Source organism: Syngnathus floridae, chromosome 19, assembly GCF_059516105.1.
Source record: "Syngnathus floridae isolate MCC-2025c chromosome 19, RoL_Sflo_1.0, whole genome shotgun sequence".
NCBI classification, from domain to species: Eukaryota; Metazoa; Chordata; class Actinopteri; order Syngnathiformes; family Syngnathidae; genus Syngnathus; species Syngnathus floridae.
Genome location: NC_142431.1, coordinates 8,474,692 through 8,495,797, shown reverse-complemented (window position 1 = coordinate 8,495,797; position 21,106 = coordinate 8,474,692). Strand labels below are relative to the sequence as shown.

The 21,106-nt window shown below is 49.0% G+C and overlaps 1 non-coding gene across 1 annotated transcript; it reads right to left on the bottom strand.

The window, feature by feature from the left end:
• Positions 1-18,381: 18,381 nt before the first annotated feature.
• Positions 18,382-18,463, bottom strand: trnas-gcu (transfer RNA serine (anticodon GCU)). The gene has a single exon. It is a non-coding gene; the product is annotated as a tRNA-Ser (tRNA).
• Positions 18,464-21,106: the final 2,643 nt, after the last annotated feature.

Below are 21,106 nucleotides of genomic sequence, written 5' to 3'. Positions count from 1 at the left end.
TGAGGTCTTAACAAAGACATCTAAAAATATCCGTAACAAAATAAGAACTTCAAACAGTAGCGGGGAGCCATCAATACAATGCGGTCACTTCGAAGTCTTGCCTCGAATTGAGTTACTCGGCTCGAGCTTCGGGTGACTTGAGAGGGATTGGCTTCGTACAGAAATTAGATTGATTCCGGTGGAGTTCATTTAACTCGGGTAGTTAGATTACGGACTAATCTCCGAACCCGGCTAAGACAAACCCGTTATCGGGAAGCCCGGGGCACCTTATTAGAAGAGGTGCGTTAGACACAACCCAAACAGAGTGACGGGAGGAGCACAATTCAGAAAAAATGCTCAGCTCGTCGAGAAAATGCGATTCAAGCAATAAATTTATAAATACTTATAAAACCCAAACCAAACGTTGCAGGTGGTTATTTCTTCATGCGCAGTGGTCAACTCGGCACTCTCTAGCCGCCAAGAGCACTTTTTACTATGCCAACCTAACCAGAGTGACGGGAGGGGCACAATTCAGAAAACGTGCTTAGCTCGTCGAGAAAATGTGATTTAAGCAATAAAATTTAAAATGCACCTAAAACCTAAACCAAACGCTGCAGATGGTCATTTCTTCATGCACAGTGGTCAAGTCGGCACTCTCTAGCCGCCAAGAGCACTTTTTACTATGCCAACCCAACCATAGTGACGGGAGGGGCACAATTCAGAAAACGTGCTCAACTCGTCGAGAAAATGCGATTTAAGCAATAAAATTAAAAGTTCACCTAAAACCTAAACCAAACGCTGCAGGTGGTTATTTCTTCATGCGCAGTGGTCAACTCGGCACTCATAGCCGCCAAGAGCACTTTTTACTATGCCAACCCAACCAGAGTGACGGGAGGAGCACAATTCAGAAAACGTGCTCAGCTCGTCGAGAAAATGCGATTCAAGCAATAAAATTAAAAATGCACCTAAAACCTAAACCTAACGCTGCAGATGGTCATTTCTTCATGCGCAGTGGTCAACTCGGCACTCTAAAGCCCCCAAGAGTACTTTTTACTATGCCAACCTAACCAGAGTGACGGGAGGAGCACAATTCAGAAAACGTGCTCAGCTCGTCGAGAAAATGTGATTTAAGCAATAAAATTAAAAATTCACCTAAACCCTAAACCAAACGCTCCAAGCCGAGCGGATCGGCTGTTTGTAAGCACCGCGGATGATATTGCGGAGCCTCGTTCGACTACCAGCGGCCGCCAAGCTCACGCACGACGCCCGGGACCACCGGGAGGCCGTGTGCACGCGCCAAGTGGCCTAAAACTTCTCCAGCCGAGCGGATCGGCAATATATAAGCACCCGGTGGAGATTGCGGAGCCTTATTTGACTTCCAGCGGGCCGCGCGCGCACGACAAGCGGCGCCGGTGACCGTCCAGCTCCATCCGGTACCTTGCACGGCCCGCTTCTCCCCCCGCGCGGACTTCCGAGCGCTCAGGGAGACGTTCTGAAGCTGCCGGTTCCACTGTGGCGGGGAATTGCTTCCCTCTGGCGGACACGGCGAGAAATTACACCACCTCTCGCACTTAGCGCACACTCGCATTGCTCCGCGTTCTATGACACCTTAAGCCGGTAAACGGCGGGAGTAACTATGACTCTCTGAAGGTAGGCTCACTTGACATTTTTTTAACGGTTCGTGGAGGCGACCATGAGCACCGGGAGGCCGTGCGCACGGGCCGGGTGGCCGGAAATAGCTCCAAGCAGAGCGGATCGGCACTTTATAAGCACCACGGAGGAGATAGCGGAGCCTAATTCGACTTCCGGCGGCCAGCGCACTCGCGCACGCCACCCGGCACCACCAGGAGGCCGTGCGCACGCGCCACGTGGCCGGAAATAGCTCCCGCCGAGCGGATCGGTTGTTTATAAGCACCACGGAGGAGATTGCGGAGCCTTATTCGACTTCCGGCGGCCAGCGCACTCGCGCACGCCGCCCGGCACCTCCGGGAGGCCGTGCACACGCGCCGGCTGGCCGAAAATAGTACCAGCCGAGTGGATCGGCTGTTTATAAGCACCGCGCATGAGATCGCGGAGCCTTATTCAAATTCCGGCGGCCAGCACACTCGCGCATGCCGCCCGGCAACACCGGGAGGCCGTGCGCATGGGCCAAGTGGCCGAAAATAGCTCACGCCAAGTACTTTAGAAGCACCGCGGAAGAGATTGCGGAGCCTTATTTGACTTCCAGCGGCCGGTGCACTACCGGGAGGCCGTGCGCACGCGCCAAGTGGCCGAAAATAGCTCCGGCGGAGCGGATCGGCTGTTTATAAGCACCGCAAAGGAGATCGCGGAGCCTCATTCGACTTCCAGCAGCCGGCGAGCTCGCGCACGCCGCCCGGCACATCCGGGAGGCCGTGCGCACGCGGCAAGTGGCCGGAAATAGCTCTGGCCGAGCAGATCGGCTGTTTATAAGCACCGCGGAGGAGATCACGGAGCCTCATTCGACTTCCAGCAGACGGCGAGCTCGCGCACGCCGCCCGGCACAGACGGGAGGCCGTGCGCATGCGCCAGGAGGCCGAAAATAGCTCCGGCCGAGCGAATCGGCTGTTTATAAGCACAGCGGAGGAGATCACGGAGCCTCATTCAACTTCCAGCAGCCGGCGAGCTCGCCCACGTCGCCCGGCACAGACAGGAGGCCGTGCGCATGCGCCGTGGCCGAAAACAGCTCTGGCCGAGCGGATCGGCTGTTTATAAGCACCGCGGAGGAGATCGTGGAGCCTTACTCGACTTCCGGCGGCCGGAGCACTCACGCCCGCCGCCTGGTACCACCGGGAGGCCGTGCGCACACGCCGGGTTGCCGAAAAAAGCTCCGGCCGAGCGGATCGGCACTTTAGAAGCACCGCAGATGAGATTGCGGAGCCTCATTCGACTTCCAGCGGCCGGTGCGCTCACGCACGCCGCCCGGAACCGCCGGGAGGCCGTGCACACGCGCCGAATGGCCGGAAATAGCTCCAAGCCGAGCGGATCGGCACTTTAGAAGCACCGCGGATGAGATCGCGGAGCCTCATTCGATTTCCAGCGGCCGGTGCGCTCATGCAGGCCTCCCGGAACCACCGGGAGGCCGTGCGCACGCGCCACGTGGCTGAAAATAGCTCCAGCCGAGCGGATCGGCTGTTTCTAAGCACTGCGGATGAGATCGCGGAGCTTCGTTCGACTACCAGCGGCCGGCGCGCTCACGCACGCCACCTGGGACCACCGGGAGGCCGTGCACACGCGCCAAGTGGCCGAAAACAGCTCCAGCCGAGCGGATCGGCACTTTATAACCACCCGGTCGAGATCGCGGAGCCTTATTTGACTTCCAGCGGGCCGCGCGCGCACGACGAGCGGCGCCGGTGACCGTCCAGCTCCGTCAGGTACCATGGATACTGGCAGATCAAGCTAGATGAGCCATCATCTAAGCCAGACCTGGGCAAAATACGGCCCGTGGACCACATCCGGCCCTTAGTGGGTCCCTGTCCGGCCCGCATGAGGCCAATCGTCAATTGTATTTGATTACAACTTAATTAAAAAAAAAAAAAAATCAGTGTCGTGCGTGCAATCATTGTTGACTTCCGGACGGGTCACACAACACACCTGCCGCTGATCATCGACGGTGCTGTGGTGGAGAGGGTGAGCTGCACCAAGTTCCTGGGGGTGCACATCAGTGAGGACCTCTCCTGGTCCGCAAACACCTCGTCACTGGCAAAGAAAGCTCAGCGCCGCCTGTACTTCCTGCGGAAGCTCAGGCGTGCATGTGCTCCTCAGGCAGTCCTGTCTACATTCTACCGTGGCACCAGTGAGAGCGTCCTCACCAGTTGCATCGCTGTCTGGGGTGGTAACTGCACTGAACAGAACTTGAAGGCCCTGCAGCGCATAGTGAATACGGCTAGTAAGATTATTGGTGCTTCGCTCCCCTCCCTGAAGGACATTTACACCTCCCATCTCACCCGCAAGGCAACCTCGATTGCCAGTGATGTGAGTCACCCGGCTCACTCTTTGTTTGACCTTCTGCCCTCTGGGAAGAGGTACAGGAGCCTGCGCTCCCGCACTACCAGACTCGCCAACAGCTTCTTTCTCCAGGCTGTTAGGGCCCTGAACTCGCTACCCCCTTCTGCGTAGCGTGCGGCACTGTTGCGCTATTTTCGGGAGTGTCTCTTGTACGCGCACTTGCTCCTTTTTTTTCTGCTCCTCTTATTTATTTATTTATTGTTGTGTTATTTATTCATTATTCATTCAGCACGCTTTTGTTGTACTTGTTTACTTGTTTGTCTTTTGTGAGCCATGTCTTGTCACCGTGGGATAGGGGGGAACGAAATTTCGGTTTCTTTGTGTGTCTCTGGCATGTGGAGAAATTGACAATAAAGCTGACTTTGACTTTGACTTTGACTTTGACAATACAACTGTTTTGCTTTTATTTTGAAAGGCAGCACACTTCCGTGTAGCGTACGAGTATGTGAGCTGTGCGTGAAGGTGAACAGTGCGAAGAAATGCTGCCCTCAGAAAAGAAAAGCTGACAAGGAGTGCCGTGTTTTCAAGACATGGACTGCCAAGTATTTCTTTACAGAAATGAAAGTTAAAGCCGTGTGCCTGATTTGTGGTACGCAGGTCGCTGTGTTTAAAGAATATAATTTGAGTCGTCACTACACGACCAAGCATGAGAAAAAATACATCTGTCTGACAAACAGCGCACAACAGAGGCATATGCATTGCTAGCAAAACTGCAAGCCCAACAAAGACTTTTTATCAAACTTCACACCCAGAGATGCAGCGGCTTTGTCATTTGAGGAAAATTTAAAGAAGTTAAGAATAAATTGTACTGATTAATGACTGTTTTTTTGTTTGACCTATACACCACAATTTCACGGAGCTTAATATAAATATAAGACTAATGGTATTCTTCTAATTACCAGTATTTAAAATAAATAATTTAGAGCATTTTACAATGGAAGAAAATTGAGCAAGTTTAAGTTATCGTAGGTGTGGCGCTCTGACACAACTCAGGTTTTTCATGTGGCCCCTTGTAAAAATTAAGTGCCCACCCCTGATCTTCAGGGGTGGGCTTAAAGGTGAAGCTATTCACCTTCAACACGCCGTGGGGTTGCTTCGGCTTCCTCAGGTTACCATTTGGGATTAAGTTGGCCAGTGAAGTCTTTCAACAGTAGAACTGTGAGACCTTTGGCGACATTCCAGGTGTGTACGTCATAGCGGACAACATGATTATAGCAGCATCATCAGAGAAGGAACATGATGAAATCCTGCAGAAAGTAATGGAGAGAGCAAAGTCTGCCAATGTGAAATTTAACAAAGACAAAATCCAGTTCAAAGTGAACACAGTAAAATATATGGGACACATCATCACGGCAGCAGGACAGAGAGCTGATGACGCCAAGATCAAAGCGATTGTCGACATGCCGACCCCGGACGACAAACAAAGTCTGCAACGTCTGCTGGGAATGACGAAATTCCTGGCGCAGTACATACCAAATGAAGCCTCACTCACGGCACCCCTCAGACAGCTGCTAAAGAAGAATGTAGCATGGCAGTGGTGCCCACACCACAGCGCAGCACTACAGACGCTGACATCTACCCTCACACAACCGCCTGTGCTGAAGTACTACGATCACAAGCAGCCGCTGACTCTGCAAGCAGATTCCTCAAAGGATGGACTGGGAGCCTGTCTGCTGCAGGATGGCCACCCGGTGTGCTATGCATCGAGAGCGCTCACGGACACCGAAAAAAGATATGCACAAATCGAGAAAGAGTTGCTTGCCATAGTGGTTGCTGCTAAAAGATTTCACCAGTATGTCTACGGCAGAACAGTAACAGTACAGTCTGACCACAAACCTTTGGAGGTCATCATGCGCAAACCACTGAGCAAAGCGCAGGCTCGACTGCAAGGAATGCTTCTACAACTGCAGAGGTATGATTTAAATGTGACATATACACCAGGCAAACACATGTACATCGCGGACATGCTCTCACGCGCCACTGCGAGCAATAACAGTGACAATCTCAATGAGAACTCTTGTGACGAGAGAGTTGTGTACACCTTGGAAGCCACAGATGCACTGAGTGAGGAAACACTTAGCCAACTGAAAACAGCAACGGCAGCAGATGGCGTGTTACAGGCTGTATGTGAGAAACACTTGAAAGGCTGGCCCATGAAAAAGAAAAGTCTGGACGGTAAACTACACAGTTACTGGCCAATGAGGAACATAGTGAATGACATTGTAATGGTCGGAGACAAAATCATAATACCAGAGAGCTTCAGGAGAGTAATTTTGGAGAAGCTGCACCTTGCACACCAAGGCGTGCAGCGTACTAAAGCTAAAGCAAGAAAAGTCCTTTACTGGCCTGGCATGGCACGAGACATAGAGACAATGGTGGAAAAATGTGTGCAGTGCCAGCAGCTACAGCCCAAGCATCAGGCTGAGCCACTCACCCCACACCAGGTTCCTGAACTACCATGGATGAAAGTTGGAGCTGACATCTTCGAGCTGCATTGTCAGGCGTACTTGTTGTTGGTAGATTACCTGGCAAAAATACCTGACTGATAAAACAGCTCGCACAGTGATTCAGAAGATGAAGTCTGTCTTTGCCAGACATGGGATTCCTAAGGAGGTAGTGAGTAATCATGTTGGGGGATTAATACTGAGTTACGTGGCCATGCTTGGCAAAACTGTGTCAACCTTTTAGAAGATTGACCAAAAGAAACGCTTGAAAATGTAGTCTAAACAGGACTCAGTGATTCTCATCCAGTGTGGACACATTTGTGTGCTGTGAGAAATTATAAAATTTCCCTTAAGATCCTCAAAGACAATAACAACTCATCACACAACTGCTGGTCACTAGTACCGTAATTTCCGGACTATAAGTTTTCACAAATTTTTACTTGATCATTAAGACATTACTTACTTACAAGTATAGTTGACCATGTCATGCGGTCGCGTTTATTTTTCCGGTTTTCTGTCTCGTCGGTGTCGTAACTTTACTTCCTGTTTTATTTTGTCATCCCTTCCGTTTCAGTTCGTGTTTCCTTCCTCGGTGTTTGGTTGTCTTGTCTTCCCTGATCCCGATTGTGTGCACCTGTGTAGTTGACACTAATTGTCAGCACCTGTGTCCCCGCCCTTTTGTGTGTATTTAGTCCGTGTCTTCCCCTTGTCTTGTGCCAGTGTGTCTTGCCTCGTCCCGACCACCAGCGATTCTTTGACGTCCGAGCTCTCAGTAAGATTCCTCCTTTTTGTCTCGCCACAGAGCGACGCTTTTTGTTAGTGCCTTGATCCCCATAGCCTTTTTGTCTCGCCACCGAGCGACGCTTTTTGTTAGTGCCGTGATCCCCATAGCCTTTTTGTCTCGCCCCAGTGCGACGCTTTTGTTTGAACTTTTTGCCACGTGTTTTCCCTCGCAAGAGGCGTTTTGAGTTGTACTTTTGATCTGTGTGTGTGCTGGAATAAATCAGAGAAAGAAACGACTCTGCATCCGAGTCCTCCGCCTTGTTCCCAGCCTGACAGTACACACCGGCCAGACATGGACTCGGCAGAGTCGGAGCACCTGTGCGCCGCAGTGCGCTCCCATGCCTCACAGCTCGCCCAGCACCAGAGGCAAGTGGGCGACTTGGGTGAAGAAATCCGAGGACTCGCTAAGAGTCAAGAAGACTTCAGAGGAGCGGTCGCCACCCAAGTAGCAAAGCTGGGTCAGCAAATGCAGGACGTGCTCTCGCTCTTAAACGCGGGACCAGCAGCGACCTCCAGTACACCCGCTGCTTCCCCAGTTACTCCCCTTGCAATAGCTCCCATGACCGGCGGTGCCAGACTGGCTCCTCCAGAGCGCTACTCCGGTGAACCCGGCCTTAGCCGGGCCTTTATTACTGAATGCGAGATGCACTTTGAGAGGTCCCCAGCAGATTTCCCCACCGAGCGCTCCAAGGTGGCCTACATGGTATCATACCTGACGGGAAGGGCCCGCACGTGGGCCACCGCGGAATGGGCCAGGGATTCCATCTCCTGTCGCTCTCTCCCCGCTTTTATCGAGGCTCTGCGAACGGTGTTCGACCCAATCTCCGCTGACCGAGAAAAGGCTCGCCAACTCTGTCAGATAGTCCAGGGACAAGAGACCGTCGGAGATTACGCCATTCGTTTCCGCACGCTGGCCGCGGAGTGCGGTTGGAACGCGACGGCACTGTATGACATCTTCCTCCGGGGCCTCTCTGGATCCATACAGGATCAGCTAATCCCCCTAGATCTTCCCACCGACCTCGACACCCTCATCGCTCTGGCTATCCGCACAGACAACCGGCTGCAAGAGTGGAGGAAGCACCGAAGCAGGAACGCCCCCGCCTTCGTCCCAGTAGCCGGTCCTTCCGTCCTAGACGCTAACCGCTCCAGGCCGGACGGGGATCGGCAGCGCCTGGAGCCAGAACCGATGCAGTTGGGCAGAGCTAAGTTAACAGAGGAGGAGAAGTTACGGCGACGCCGGGAAGGAAGATGCTACTACTGCGGTGAGCTCGGACACCTCCTCCTCTCTTGTCCGGTGAGGAGGACCCTGAAGGTAAGCGCCTTCTCTGCGGCTCTGTCCCCGGGGCGAGTGCTCCCCAAGGGCAGGATTACACAGCTGGGAAAAGAAATAGAACTTGAAGTGCTAATAGACTCAGGAGCGGATGAAAGCTTGATAGACTGGGCATTTGCTCGCCGATGGGGGGTAAAGACTGACCTGCTGAACACTCCCGTGAAAGCTAAGGCACTCAATGGACAGGCACTTTTTGAGGTAACTCGCATAACAGAACCTGTCTCGCTGTCGATTGGGCCCCACCATGAGAATATACGGCTACATGTCGTGACCTCTCCAATGAACCCTCTCATTCTCGGGTATCCATGGCTTCAACGCCACAACCCCGCTATAGACTGGGGATCAGGGGAAATAACGGGATGGGGTCCCAACTGTCATGATTCCTGTATCAAGTCTAACCCGCGCGTTGTGCCTCCTGCTCTAGACGCGCAAACCCCAGACTTAACCGGGGTTCCTGCGTGTTACCACCAATGGGCCGAGGTATTCAGCAAGGCCAAGGCTACCTCCCTACCTCCCCACCGTCCGTATGATTGCGCCATTGAACTCCTGCCGGGTTCAACCATACCCAAGGGGAGGCTTTATTCTCTTTCGGGACCTGAAAAGCAAGCCTTGAACGAATATATAGACTCCTCCCTGCAAGCAGGACTGATTCGACCATCATCGTCGCCTGCGGGGGCGGGGTTCTTTTTCGTGGGCAAGAAGGACGGCACCCTACGTCCCTGTATTGACTATAGTCCCCTCAATCAGATCACAATCAAGAACCGGTATCCGCTCCCACTGATGTCGACCGTGTTCGACCAATTACAGCAAGCCCGGGTGTTCACAAAGTTAGATCTGCGCAACGCATACCATCTAGTGCGCATCCGGGAAGGGGACGAATGGAAGACAGGGTTCAACACCCATCGAGGACACTTTGAATACCTAGTCATGCCATTTGGCCTCACCAACGCTCCCGCTGTGTTTCAGGCCATGATAAATGATGTTTTGAGAGACTGTTTGGACCGTTTTGTGTACGTATATTTGGATGATATTTTGATTTATTCCCCGGATCTGAAGACCCATAGGTTTCACGTCGAGACGGTGCTGCGACGACTCCTTGCACACCAACTGTACGTAAAGGCCGAGAAAAGTGAATTCCACAAGAACACCGTATCTTTTCTCGGTTTCATCGTAGCCCCGGGCAAAGTTGAGATGGACCCGGCGAAAGTTAGCGCGGTAACGGAATGGCGTACCCCTGACTCACGCAGAAAGGTGCAGCAATTCCTGGGCTTAGCCAATTTTTATCGGCGGTTCATCAAGGGCTTCAGTGCCACGGCGGCTCCCTTGCACACGCTAACGTCTCCTAAGGTTCCCTTCCGCTGGTCGGCGGAGGCGGAGGCGGCCTTCCAGGAGCTGAAGAACCGCTTCAGCACCGCTCCCATCCTCACGCTTCCCGACCCGTCACGACAGTTTGTGGTGGAGGTGGACGCCTCCAATCGAGGAGTAGGGGCCATTCTATCACAGAGAGCCAAGAGCGACAACAAGCTCCATCCGTGCGCGTTCCTGTCTCGACGGCTGACGCCCGCCGAACAGAATTACGATGTGGGAGATCGCGAACTGTTGGCAGTAAAACTGGCATTGGAAGAATGGAGACATTGGTTGGAGGGAGCACAGCAGCCTTTTTTGGTCTGGACAGACCATAAGAATTTAGAATACATAAAGTCAGCTAAGAGATTGAATTCCCGCCAAGCCCGCTGGTCACTTTTTTTCAATCGTTTTAACTTTTCTCTGTCTTACAGACCGGGAACCAAAAACACCAAGCCTGATGCCCTCTCCCGTGTCTACAACTCAGATCCAGAAATTAAGAAGCCTGAATCCATTCTGCCTCCTCATTGCCTGGTGAGAGCAGTGACCTGGCCAATCGAAGGCCGGGTACAGCGGGCCAATGGTAACAAGCCACCCCCTAGTGGTTGCCCGGAGAACAGACTTTTTGTCCCCGATCAATTACGATCCCAAGTCGTCCATTGGGCTCACACCTCCAGACTCTCCTGTCATCCGGGCATGCGCAGAACCCGGTTTGTCATCCAGCAGCGATTCTGGTGGCCTTCCATGAGGGCAGACGTCAAAGAATACGTTGCAGCCTGTCCCGTCTGCGCCCGGAATAAGAACTCCCACGGCGCCCGTATGGGGTTGCTGCATCCCCTACCCATTCCTTCGCGTCCGTGGGCAGAGATATCCATGGACTTCGTCACCGGGCTTCCGGCCTCACATGGGCGAACAACCATACTCACGGTGGTAGACAGATTCTCAAAGATGGCTCACTTTATCGCCTTGCCCAAGCTCCCGTCCGCTAAACGAACGGCCACAGCGATGGACCACATATTCCGGATTCATGGGTTCCCGAAAGACATTGTTTCTGATAGGGGGCCCCAATTCATATCCAGGTTTTGGAGGGAGTTTTGCAGGCTCATAGGGGCAACCGTGAGTCTCACGTCGGGCTATCATCCGGAGGCAAACGGGCAGACGGAACGCATCAACCAGCAGTTGGAGACAAGTCTCCGCTGCCTGGTCTCCCAGAACCCCTCCTCGTGGAGCAAGAACCTCACCTGGGTGGAGTATGCCCACAACTCCCTGCCCACCACGGCTACAGGTATGTCCCCATTCAAGTGTGTGTATGGCTACCAGCCCCCAGTCTTCCCTGACAGTGAGCCGGAGGTGACGGTGACCTCGGCCCACGCCTTGGTGCGCCGCTGTCGTCGCGTCTGGTCGGCGGCACGGGCCACGCTGGTCCGACAGGGGGACCGGGTCAAGCGGATGGCTGACCGGAGGAGACGTCCAGCGCCCGTGTACCAGCGAGGTCAACGTGTCTGGCTGTCCGCCAAGGATCTCCCCCACCGGAGGGACTCCAGGAAACTGGCGCCTCGCTTCGTGGGTCCGTTCCCCATCGCCAAGGTCGTGCACCCGGCCGCGGTGCGTCTCCGCTTGCCCAGGTCCCTTGCAGTCCACCCCACATTTCACGTCGGGAAGGTCAAGCCGGTTGTGGACAGTCCATTGGTGCCAGATCCTGCGCCGCCCCCGCCTCCGCGGACTGTGGGAGGTGGGACGGCCTACACCGTGAAAGAACTGTTGGACGTGCGCAGAAGAGGCCGGGGCTGGCAGTACCTGGTGGACTGGGAGGGTTATGGGCCGGAGGAGCGGCAATGGGTGCCGCCTAGTTATATTTTGGACCCGGGACTGTTTGAGGACTTTTATGCAGCTCACCCTGAGGCTCCTGGGCCGTCTGGGATCCGGCCCTGGGGGGGGGGTTATGTCATGCGGTCGCGTTTATTTTTCCGGTTTTCTGTCTCGTCGGTGTCGTAACTTTACTTCCTGTTTTATTTTGTCATCCCTTCCGTTTCAGTTCGTGTTTCCTTCCTCGGTGTTTGGTTGTCTTGTCTTCCCTGATCCCGATTGTGTGCACCTGTGTAGTTGACACTAATTGTCAGCACCTGTGTCCCCGCCCTTTTGTGTGTATTTAGTCCGTGTCTTCCCCTTGTCTTGTGCCAGTGTGTCTTGCCTCGTCCCGACCACCAGCGATTCTTTGACGTCCGAGCTCTCAGTAAGATTCCTCCTTTGTGTCTCGCCACAGAGCGACACTTTTTGTTAGTGCCTTGATCCCCATAGCCTTTTTGTCTCGCCACCGAGCGACGCTTTTTGTTAGTGCCATGATCCCCATAGCCTTTTTGTCTCGCCCCAGTGCGACGCTTTTGTTTGAACTTTTTGCCACGTGTTTTCCCTCGCAAGAGGCGTTTTGAGTTGTACTTTTGATCTGTGTGTGTGCTGGAATAAATCAGAGAAAGAAACGACTCTGCATCCGAGTCCTCCGCCTTGTTCCCAGCCTGACAGACCACTTCCCATGTTATTTTTAGTATAGTTGATCACTTCACGTGCTTTTATATCTTCATCTTGTACATATTCAAAACATAAAAAATAGAGAAAACATCAAATAAAGCAATTAACACTTTAAAGCACCATATCCAAGTCCACTGTCTGCTGTATGTACACTTGCTCCATTTTTGCTCCTCTTATATTTATTATTATTATTTGTTTATTTATCATTTATTCAACACTCTTATTTATTCATTGTTTGTGCCTTCTTGTTTTTTTTGTGTTGCTTGTATGCACATGTGTACTATCTCACCAAGGGATAGTGGAAACGTAATTTCAATCTCTTTGTGTGTCTTAGTATATAAAAAAAAAAAAAATCAACGATAAAGCAGACTTTGACTTTGATAAAACAACCCGAAAAATATATATTTTCAGACGAAACTGGATGAGGGCGCTCTAAATTTCACCGTTGGCCGTGACTCATCAACTGGGTGGGCTTAAGAAAAATGGCACCAAAAAGAAACTCATATTTTGCAGGTTACAAACTTCAAGTTGTAAAATATGCAGCTGAAAACAGTAATCGAGCAGCAGAAAGAAAGTTTGGAGAACCGTGATGTACCAATGGATTACTATTTCAAGTGACGTCAGTCGCACGGCGCGGCTCGGCGGTTGTTTACATAATGGACAAACGTATCCACGTAAGGACTACCGGCATCATTAGCGGTGATCATTTCTAAGTGACACGGAGGACAAAGAGTTTGAAGGAATTAAGAATTTGGAGTGACATAGAAGGTTTGAAAAACTATTATGGCTTTTACGCACGCCCGGTCCTACTCTACTGAGTCGGGGGGCGGCGCTCGGCCGAGTGGCTGTCCGCGAACGGTGCGTGGGGCTCGGACATGGCCATTACGCCCTCAGCCGTGCGCACCCATTGTTGACAAAGAACGATCGATGGATTTAATGAATTGGAGTGACACCGATGGTTTTATAAACATGTTATTCATGTAATAGTTGTCCTTAATCACTCTATATGTTACGTCAGGCCCGTTCTCAGCTCTTTGTTTGTGTTTGTCACGTTAGCATACCTATCGTTTAGCCTGTTGTTGCTATTTAATGAATTGGAGTGACACCGATGGTTTTATAAACATGTTATTCATGTAATAGTTGTCCTTAATCACTCTATATGTTCCGTCAGGCCCGTTCTCAGCTCTTTGTTTGAGTTTGTCACGTTAGCATACCTATCGTTTAGCCTGTTGTTGCTATTTAATGAATTGGAGTGACACCGATGGTTTTCTAAACATGTTATTCATGTAATAGTTGTCCTTAATCACTCTATATGTTATGTCGGACCCGTTCTCAGCTCTTTGTTTGTGTTTGTCACGTTAGCATACCTATCGTTTAGCCTGTTGTTGCTATCATTTAGCCTGTTGTTGCTCGTTCATGACTGTTTTTGGTTTGGGATTTTGTCGAATAAATTGCCCCCAAAATGCGACTTATACTCCGGAGCGACTTATATATGTTTTCTTTCACTTTTTGGGGCATTTTATGGCTGGTGCGACTTATACTCCGGAGCGACTTATAGTCCGGAAAATACGGTACCATGGACAAGAAATGTGGAATTACACCCTCAACTCTTATAAATCCAGCTTGCGCAGCAAATGCTTAGTATATAATCGGGCCTCAGTGAAACCCCTGGTTTACAAGACCAGTGCTCGAACCACTGAGCTACAAGGCCTGTTCTACTGCGGCTAATAATAAACTATAAACTATTCAACTACAATATTATATTGCAAAGTGGAAATCAGGATGTCACCACGTTTACCTCCCATGCTACTATTCTGCGAGCAAGCAAGGCGAGATAACTTGGCCAAGTTTGAGAATCAGTTAGCGTGCTCGAACCTCTGGTTGAAGCTGGTGGTTGAAGCTGATGGTTCAAGCGCTGGTCTTTATGTACAAGTTTGAATGTGACAAAAGCCAGGAACAGCCATGATTAATGAGAAACAGGACAAGGTGTGTCCTTTCATCAAAAAAGAGGAGGCGGAGCCAGAGCAACTTTGATAAAAGAGGAGGGGAAAGAGAAGGAAGAAGAGGATATCTACAGTATGCCCTCAACTTGTCTCTCATTGAAAAGTATAGCTGAGGGTCAACGTGAGGTGTGCAAAGGGGCGGAGCCTGCAAGAAGCAGCTCTCGTCAACACATGACAACAGAAGATCACAAGCAGACGACCTCTTAGCTCCAACATCAGATTGTGATGACATGTTGTCACATGCTTCTGACGCTGCAGATGATGAGTCAGAAGTTGATATTTTATACCAAACACTGCTGGATATGTTCTCAGTGTTGGAAAATGTTTGCTCATAAGAGGAGTTTGAAACTACACCTAAGAATACACACAGGAGGGAAACATTTTTCCAAAGATTCTCTCAGAAGAGGCACTTAACAAGTCACATGAGAACCCATACTGGGGAGAAATGTTTTTCCTGCTCAGTTTGTGGCCAAAAATTCTTTCAGAAGCGTGACTTGCAAACACACACACGAACCCACACCAGTGAGATATCTTTTTCCAGATGACTTTGTGGCCAAAGATTCTCTCAGGAGGTAAACTTAAAAATACATGCAAGAACACACTCAGGTGAAAAATATTTTTCCTGCTCAGTTTGTGGCCAAAGATTCTCTCAGAACAGTCACCTAAAAATAATCACAAGAAAACACACAGTTGAGAAACCTATTTCCTGCCCAGTTTGTGGCCAAATATTCTCTCAGAAGGGTGACTTAAAAAAACACACATATACCCCCCCACCCATAAGAAACCTTTTTCCTGCTCAGTTTGTGGCAACATATTCTCTCAGACGGGACACTTAAAAACACATGCAAGAGCACACACAGGTGAGGAACCGTTTTCCTGCTCAGTTCGCGGCCAAAGATTCTCTCAGAAGGTAAACTTAAAAACACATGGAAGAACACACACAGGTGAAAAACATTTTTTCTGCTCAGCTTGTGGCCAAAGATTCTCAGAGAAAGGAAGCTTGAAAAGACACACAAGAACCCACACTGGTGAGAACCCTTTTTCCTGCTCAGTTTGTGGCCAAAGATTCTCTCAGAAGGTTAATTTAAAAACACATGCAAGAACACACACAGTTGAAAACACTTTTTCTTACTCAGTTTGTGGCCAATGATTCTCAGAGAAGGGAAACTTTAAAAGACACACAAGAACCCACACTGGTGAGAAAAATCTTTTGCCTGCTCAGTTTGTGGTCAAAGATTCTCAGAGAAGGGACAGTTCAAAACACATACAAGAACACACACAGGTGAGAACCCTTTTTCCTGTTTAGTTTGTGGCCAAATATTCTCTCAGAAAATAAACTTAAAATCACATGCAAAAAGACACACAGGTGAAAAACCTGTCTCCAACTCACTTTGTGGCCAAAGATTCTCTCTGAAAAGAAACTTCAAAATCCACTATTTGTCGGACACCACGAGCGGTTACCTAATATGCAAGGCCTTTTTTTTTTTTTTGGTTTGGCGCCACTGTGAGTGGCAGCCTCCCAGCAGTGTTCTCTCTTTTCCACTTTATTTCCTTCTTTTCTCATTTTTCTTTCTTTCTATTTGTCCATTCGGCAATGCTGGTGCCTTCTATCGCACCTCGGCGTGTGCAGATTGTTTCGGATCGGATATTTTTTTCCCCTGGGAGCTGGGATGGCTGCACACATTGGTAGGGACCGGCGTGACTCTATGACGGCCATCCTGCTCATCCGGCCTCGCAGCCGCGACCCGTGTGGGAGGTCCGCTCCCTTGTGCTCGTTGAAACCAATGACCTTCGCCGTACCAGGTGACCATCTGCACGTGCCCCGACTGGGTGCCCAGGACACTGCTCACACGTTTGCCTGTTTTGTGATGTTTTACCGATTTACAACCATGGTCCATTGGGCGCCGTTGAACTTGACTGCCCTTACACCTGTTTATGGACCCTGTGGAGGCTATTTTGCGTGTTTTGGGGTGTTCTTTGGAATTGAAGGGGGCTGGTTGGCCGCTGTTACTTTTTTCCTTAGTCTTGTTGCTTTGCTTTGATGGATTTTAACTTTCGCACTTACTGGCTTTCTTTGTTGCGCCGATGTGTGGCAGCCTTATAGGAGCCTATTGAGTTGCGCTCATGTCATCTTTGTGTCTTTTATATACCCGCTCTGTGGTATGAATATTGCTGGGGCCTGAATTTCCCCACCCCCGGGATCTATAAAGTTTCAATCAATCAATCAATCAATCAATCAATCAATCAATCAATCAATCAATCAATCAATCAATCAATCAATCATCTGACTTAGCTCCCACAATAGCTCCTACAAGATGTCTCCCGCGTCTCTTAGCTGGCTCGTATCTTTGTTTGTTAGCCTTGGAAACTCCTCTATCTTGTTTAGCAGTGTGTCCCCAATTGCTTCTGAGGAACGGTGACACTCTTCAACCCGTTCCCAAATCATCTTTACGCCTCCAGCGGGTACTGCATGTACTACCCTTTTCACCTGTTCTGCAGATCTTGGACCTAGCCACCTTGTTAGTAGGTCGAGCTCCTCTGTTTCTGATAAATTCAAGTCTTTAGTCGCGCCAATAAATGATACTTTCCCTGCCCAATAGTTTTGCGGTTTGTCGTCAAATTGCAGTGAACCAACGCTGACGAGTTACCGCATTTTCACGATTAAAACGCGCACCGTAATAAAAGGCGCAGTCTCAGTTATGTGTGCCATGACTGTGTTTAACACACATAGGGTGCACCGCATCATAGGGCGCGTGTTTTATACATACAATCCGCGCCCACACTTGCCCCTTTAACGTTCTCATGCCGCTCTCAACTACGTCCGCCTTACAACAACACACACATACGCACACGCACACACACGCATACACACACACACACACATGCATGCACACACACAAATACACACACACACACGCATACACAGCAGTGACTCTCCAATACACATCGATACCAAATGATCAGGTGACTCTTTCCCACCTTTTCCGGACAGTATAAAACCTTCTGACCTGGAGATGGGGTGTTGTTAAATCTGCTGAAGTTCCATGTGTACTGACCGCCATTAAACAACTCAAGATTTTGCCAATAAACAACCAACCGTTACCCCAAATCTTAGTTTTCCTGACCCAACAACGGACATCATCAACACGCAACACCCGTTGGTGGAATCAAACCCGCACTTTCTTAACTGTGAAGCGGACATGCTAACCGGTTTACCACCGAGCCGCCAAAGAGTAGAAATATTACTATATTGAGTCAAATGCAAACCAGATTACAGATACAGTGGAGCCTTGGTTTTCGAGCACAATCCGTTCCAGAAGGCTGTTCGAGAAGTGAATCGTTAGAATTCCGAATCATGTTCTCTCATTACAAATAAATTAAAAAAAAAAACGTTCCAAGCAAAAAAAAAAAAACACCCTTTTTAAGCATTTTTTCATTCGCACATTTTTGCGCACATTTTTGTCCGCTCGTGCAACTGCAGTGCGTTGCCGACTGCACAACTGATGGTCGCATTATTGTGACAGAGCGGTCACTAAAATTTAGAATACATTTTTAAAGTCCTGATGTACTTTCCAAAATTTAAGTGGATCTCAGTGCGCAGGGAGCTTAATTTGGTCCGATCGCGCAACCGCAGCTCACCGGGCGCTCACTGTCGCATTGCTTTAGGAGCGTCTTTGTGTTTTAGGATGTTTTTACTGCTCCCACTTGCTTCCTTTGGGGGCATGATTAGAGTTGATGCAATCCTCAGAGTAACGAGAATGTAATAACAAACTGAGTCAGTTGGCATGTGGGTCCTCTCGGTTCATCTCGCGAGGTTCGACAACCGAATTTCGTCCGACATCCGAAGGAAAAAATTCCGGAATTTTTTGTTCAAATAACGATTTGTTCGAGTACCGGGACGTTGGAAAACAGATGTACCACCCCACAACAATTTAAAGGAAACCTTCGACGAGGATGGGATTTGAACCCATGCGTGCAGAGCACAATGGATCAGCAATCCATCGCCTTAACCTCTCGGCCACCTCGTCTTGTGATGATAAGTCACGTTACGTACGTTTTGCCAAGATACTTTGGATGTGAAGCTTGTGAAAATTCGACGAGGATGTGATATGAAATGATGAGTGGAGAGCACAATGGAGTAGTGCTGGATTTTGTCCACAATTTAGGGAGCGCGTTATCTGCGCCTCACGGCAAGAGCCTTTGCCAATCACCTGTTATCCAATTTACTCACTGCATGCTCGTTTGATTTCTTCAGATTTAGGAAAATACTGAAGCAGAAATTAGACTTACACAAGTTGGTTGAGTTCAATCACAATTCGTGTTCAAAAAGCTCTGTTTTCAGGAAAGTACAATACAGCGCTGGGCCCTTCAAGAGTGGAAAGTCTCCATTCAGAAAAGGCCAAGTCCAAGGTTGTTAGATCAGTTTTATATTCAGTAGCAGATTGTGGGCCGAGATTGATGGGTGATGAGTCTTCGGGGTGGGGCAAGTTCGAAGGAGAGTCTGCTTCCATGGGAGTGGTGCTGGTTATGGGCGATTCGGTGTGTAGGTGGGGGGCTGTTGATGTGTGTGTATGGAGGGGGGCTGTTGTCTTCCCTCCCGTTCTTCGGCCTTGGCGATCATCTTTGGCCGAGTCTTTGGGTGGCTCCTTCTGGCACCTGCTGGTTTTATCTCCACGTGACCTTCCTGTGAACATTCTTCTCCAATCTTGGACATACACTGTCATACCTCATTCTTTTAATTTTGTCATTTTGTACGAAATTATGTTAGCTTTTGGCTGTGACATCATTAATCTATTGCTGTTCTTTTGATACATCATGTCTTTGCTTATTCTTAGTTTAGTCATGCTTCCAACCGTATCTTTTCTTTGTTGGGCAAACTATTTCCCTCTGTGCAGAGCGTTCAGTAGTAATCAAAAACTGGCGTCTAGCATTAGTCAAAACATAAAATACAATCAAGTACTGAACGGTCAAGACGACTCTGGCCGTGTCCATGATTCAGAGAAAAAACATCAGGCATGCATTACATAGTTCCTTAAGGGTCATTAAGCTATTTAGGCAATATATCAAAAGTCATTTGGTATTTCAAAGTGCTCAGAAATATATCAGATCATAAAGTTATGAAAACCTTTCTCATCACCACTTATCAAAAATGTCTAGTTATGTCTTCTTTATTGATTTGGTGTGTAGGTATAATTATATGCTTAAAATGTTTCTTTTATTTATTTAATATGTGAATATACTTGTCTGCTTATGTACTTTATTCAATGAGGTTTGAGCATATCTGTTTTTGTAGCTAGGCAGGACTTTTTGTATTTTGACCCCATTTCCTGCACTAGCAACCCATCGCCTAAATATCTCAGCCATCGCATCTCATGCATGAGTTGAATAGGCGACATGATATGGTATGTACGGTGTAGTATAAGGCGCAAGGTAAAATGATACGATACTTTAGATGTGTAACGAAGAAAAGGTAGGCCACAAAATAAGTGACACCGTAAACAAAGAAAAAGGTTTTTTCAATGTTGTCTCACCCCAAATCTTTGGGATCTTCGGATCTGCACAGTTAGATAGTTCCACCAACATTTTAACATCAACATTCTTTCGTGGTCTGCCTGGGTGTCTTGGCTGAAGATCCTAAAGAAAAGACCCTAAACTTATTGTGTGCGATTGCATATTGGTCATGATCGTATAGCGTTGTGGCCGTAGCATCACCGGAACGAATCTGGGTCATGGCGTAAGTCAATTACCTTGCTGAATTTGTCCGTTGTTCAATGTTGCCAAACAGCCTTCTGTTGAACACAGGCTTCCAGACACGTCCACCTATGTTTTAACATCAACTTTATTTCATAAAGTTCTTCCAAATTCATCTTGGTGAAACTCCCTCAGGTCTTCCCGTCTTTTTTTAGGCCTGTTTGCCACAAGGCAGCGGTAGACACAAAATTATGACCCTGAAAGGACACGCCCAAACCAGCTATGATATTAATCAGAATTCGTTAATCACTAAAATGCAGTCCTCAGGTCCATGTCATATTCGCTACCAATCGGAATGTAACGGAGTCAGCTAATTTACTACGTGACTCGTTGGCCTAGCGCAGGGGTCACCAACCTTTCTTAAACCGAGACCTACTTCCTGGGTACAGATTATGGCAAAGGGCTACCAGTTTGAAACACACTTCTGAAATAGCCAATTTGTTCAATTTGGCTTTCACTATGTGTTATTATTGCCATTTCCAGTTCACATGTAAGTGCGATTTTAACAAGAATAGCAAAAATACAGTCAAACCTTAGTTTTTGACAACAATCCGTTCCAGAAGACGGTTCGAATAGCGAATCGGTCAAATTCCGAATGTATTTTTCCCATTACAAATATTTGGGAAAAAAAATATTCCGTTTCAAGACAAAAAAAACACGCCTTTTTTTAAAGCATTTTTTATTTGCGCATATTTGTCTGATCGCGCAACTGTAACGCACCGCCGAAGGCGCAACCGTAGAGCGTCGCCCACCGCGCAACTGCACCGCGCTGGTCGCATTAATGTGACAGAGCCGTCGCTGAAATTTAGAAAATATTTTTGAAGTCCTGATGGACTTTCCAAAATTTAAGTGGACCTAAGAGTGCAGGGAGCTTACTTTTGTCCGATCGCGCAACTGCAGCGCACTGCCGAACGCGCAAC